Below are 4,689 nucleotides of genomic sequence, written 5' to 3'. Positions count from 1 at the left end.
TCCGGTAACCTCCCGGTACTCCGAAAAAATCCTGATTTCACCCGGAACACTTCCGATATCCAAACATAGGCTTCCAATATACCAATCTTTATGTCTCGACCATTTCAAGACTCCTCGTCATGTCCGTGATCACATCCCGGACTCCGAACAACCTTCGGTACATCAAAACATATAAACTCATAATATAACTGTCATCGTAACGTTAAGCGTGCGGACCCTACGGGTTCGAGAACTATGTAGACATGACCGAGACACCTCTCCAGTCAATAACCAATAGCGGAACCTGGATGCTCATATTAGCTCCCACATATTCTACGAAGATCTTTATCGGTCAGACCGCATAACAACATACGTTGTTCCCTTTGTCATCGGTATGTTACTTGCCCGAGATTCGATCGTCGGTATCTCGATACCTAGTTTAATCTCGTTACCGCCAAGTCTCTTTACTCGTTCCGTAATACATCATCCCGCAACTAACTCATTAGTTACAATGCTTGCAAGGCTTATAGTGATGTGTATTACTGAGTGGGCCCAGAGATACCTTTCCGACAATCGGAGTGACAAATCCTAATCTCGAAATACGCCAACCCAACAAGTACCTTTGGAGACACCTATAGAGCACCTTTATAATCACCCAGTTATGTTGTGACGTTTGGTAGCACACAAAGTGTTCCTCCGGTAAACGGGAGTTGCATAATCTCATAGTCATAGGAACATGTATAAGTCATGAAGAAAGCAATAGCAACATACTAAACGATCGAGTGCTAAGCTAACGGAATGGGTCAAGTCAATCACATCATTCTCCTAATGATGTGATCCCGTTAATCAAATGACAACTCATTTCTATGGCTAGGAAACATAACCATCTTTGATCAACGAGGTAGTCAAGTAGAGGCATACTAGTGACACTCTGTTTGTCTATGTATTCACACATGTATTATGTTTCCGGTTAATACAATTCTAGCATGAATAATAAACATTTATCATGATATAAGGAAATAAATAATAACTTTATTATTGCCTCTAGGGCATATTTCCTTCAGTCTCCCAATTGCACTAGAGTCAATAATCGAGATTACACAGTAATGATTCTTACACCCATGGAGTCTTGGTGCTGATCATGTTTTGCTCGTGGAAGAGGCTTAGTCAACAGGTCTGCAACATTCAGATCCGTATGTATCTTGCAAATTTCTATGTCTCCCACCTGGACTAAATCCCGGATGGAATTGAAGCGTCTTTTGATGTGCTTGGTTCTCTTGTGAAATCTGGGTTCCTTTGCTAAGGCAATTGCACCAGTATTGTCACAAAAGATTTTCATTGGTCCCGATGCACTAGGTATGACACCTAGATCAGATATGAACTCCTTCATTTGCTGCTTCCGAAGCAGCTATGTACTCCGCTTCACACGTAGATCCCGCCACGACACTTTGCTTAGAACTGCACCAACTAACAGCTCCACCATTCAATGTAAACACGTATCCGGTTTGCGATTTAGAATCGTCCGGATCAGTGTCAAAGCTTGCATCAACGTAACCATTTACGATGAGCTCTTTGTCACCTCCATAAATGAGAAACATATCCTTAGTCCTTTTCAGGTATTTTAGGATGTTCTTGACCGCTGTCCAGTGATCCACTCCTGGATTACTTTGGTACCTCCCTGCTAAACTTATAGCAAGGCACACATCAGGTCTGGTACATAGCATTGCATACATGATAGAGCCTATGGCTGAAGCATAGGGAACATCTTTCATCTTCTCTCTATCTTCTGCAGTGGTCGGGCATTGAGTCTTACTCAATCTCACACCTTGTAGTACAGGCAAGAACGCTTTCTTTGCTTGATCCATTTTGAACTTCTTCAAAACTTTGTCAAGGTATGTGCTTTGTGAAAGTCCAATTAAGTGTCTTGATCTATCTCTATAGATCTTGATGTCTAATATATATGCAGCTTCACCGAGGTCTTTCATTGAAAAACTCTTATTCAAGTATCCCTTTATGCTATCCAGAAATTCTATATCATTTCCAATTAGCAATATGTCATCCACATATAATATCAGAAATGCTACTGAGCTCCCACTCACTTTCTTGTAAATACAGGCTTCTCCAAAAGTCTGTATAAAACCAAATGCTTTGATCACACTATCAAAGCATTTATTCCAACTCCAAGAGGCTTGCACCAGTCGATAAATGGATCGCTGGAGCTTGCACACTTTGTTAGCTCCCTTTGGATCAACAAAACCTTCCGGTTGTATCATATACAACTCTTCTTCCAGAAATCCATTCAGGAATGCAGTTTTGACATCCATTTGCCAAATTTCATAATCATAAAATGCGGCAATTGCTAATATGATTTGGACAGACTTGAGCATCGCTACGGGTGAGAAGGTCTCATCGTAGTCAATCCCTTGAACTTGTCGAAAACCTTTCGCAACAAGTCGAGCTTTATAGACAGTAACATTACCGTCAGCGTCAGTCTTCTTCTTGAAGATCCATTTATTTTCAATGGCTTGCCGATCATCGGGCAAGTCAACCAAAGTCCATACTTTGTTCTCATACATGGATCCCATCTCGGATTTCATGGCCTCAAGCCATTTTGCGGAATCTGGGCTCACCATCACTTCTTCATAGTTCGTAGGTTCGTCATGGTCTAGTAACATAACCTCCAGAATAGGTTACCGTACCACTCTGGTGCGGATCTTAATCTGGTTGACCTACGAGGTTCAGTAATAACTTGATCTGAAGTTTCATGATCATTATCATTAACTTCCTCACTAATTGGTGTAGGTGTCGCAGAAACTGGTTTCTGTGATGATCTACTTTCCAATAAGGGAGCAGGTACAGTTACCTCATCAAGTTCTACTTTCCTCCCACTCACTTCTTTCGAGAGAAACTCCTTCTCTAGAAAGGATCCATTCTTAGCAACGAATGTCTTGCCTTTGGATCTGTGATAGAAGGTGTACCCAACAGTCTCCTTTGGGTATCCTATGAAGACACATTTCTCTGATTTAGGTTCGAGCTTATCATGTTGATGTTTCTTCACATAAGCATCGCAACCCCAAACTTTAAGAAACGACAACTTTGGTTTCTTGCCAAACCATAGTTCATAAGGCGTCGTCTCAACGGATTTTGATGGTGCCCTATTTAGAGTGAATGCAGCCGTCTCTAAAGCATAACCCCAAAACGATAGCGGTAAATCAGTAAGAGACATCATAGATCGCACCATATCTAGTAAAGTACGATTACGACGTTCGGACACACCATTACGTTGTGGTGTTCCGGGTGGCGTGAGTTGCGAAACTATTCCGCATTGTTTCAAATGTAGGCCAAACTCGTAACTCAAATATTCTCCTCCACGATCTGATCGTAGAAACTTTATTTTCTTGTTACGATGATTTTCAACTTCGCTCTGAAATTCTTTGAACTTTTCAAATGTTTCAGACTTATGTTTCATTAAGTAGATATACCCATATCTGCTCAAATCATCTGTGAAGGTGAGAAAATTACGATATCCGCCACGAGCCTCAATATTCATCGGACCACATACATCTGTATGTATGATTTCCAACAAATTAGTTGCTCTCTCCATAGTTTCGGAGAACGGTGTTTTAGTCATCTTGCCCATGAGACACGGTTCGCAAGTACCAAGTGATTCATAATCAAGTGATTCCAAAAGTCCATCATTATGGAGTTTCTTCATGTGCTTTACACCGATATGACCTAAACGGCAGTGCCACAAATAAGTTGCACTATCATTATCAACTCTGCATCTTTTGGCTTCGACATTATGAATATGTGTGTCACTACTACCGAGATTCATTAAAAATAGACCACTCTTCAAGGGTGCATGACCATAAAAGATATTACTCATATAAATAGAACAACCATTATTCTCTGATTTAAATGAATAACCGTCTCGCATCAAACAAGATCCAGATATAATGCTCATGCTCAACGCTGGCACAAAATAACAATTATTTAGGTCTAATATTAATCCCGAAGGTAGATGTAGAGGTAGCGTGCCGACGGCGATCACATCGACTTTGGAACCGTTTCCCACGCGCATCGTCACCTCGTCCTTGGACAGTGTTCGCTTAATCCATAGTCCCTGTTTCGAGTTGCAAATATTAGCAACAGAACCAGTATCAAATACCCAGGTGCTACTGCGAGCTCTGGTAAGGTACACATCAATAACATGTATATCACATATACCTTTGTTCACCTTGCCATCCTTCTTATCCGCCAAATACTTGGGGCAGTTCCGCTTCAAGTGACCAGTCTGCTTGAAGTAGAAGCACTCAGTGTAAGGCTTAGGTCCAGACTTGGGTTTCTTCTCCTGAACAACAAGTTGCTTGTTGTTCTTCTTGAAGTTCCCCTTCTTCTTCCCTTTGCCCTTTTTCTTGAAACTAGTGGTCCTATTGACCATCAACACTTGATGCTCCTTTTTGATTTCTACCTCCGCAGCCTTTAGCATTGCGAAGAGCTCGGGAATCGTCTTATCCATCCCTTGCATGTTATAGTTCATCACGAAGCTCTTGTAGCTTGGTGGCAGTGATTGAAGAATTCTGTCAATGACGCTATCATCCGAAAGATTAACTCCCAGTTGAATCAAGTGATTGTTATACCCAGACATTTTGAGTATATGCTCACTGGCAGAACTATTCTCTTCCATCTTGCAGCTATAGAACTTATTGG

This window comes from Triticum aestivum, chromosome 6D (genome assembly GCF_018294505.1).
Source record: "Triticum aestivum cultivar Chinese Spring chromosome 6D, IWGSC CS RefSeq v2.1, whole genome shotgun sequence".
Lineage (NCBI taxonomy): Eukaryota > Viridiplantae > Streptophyta > Magnoliopsida > Poales > Poaceae > Triticum > Triticum aestivum.
This window is presented reverse-complemented; position numbering follows the sequence as displayed.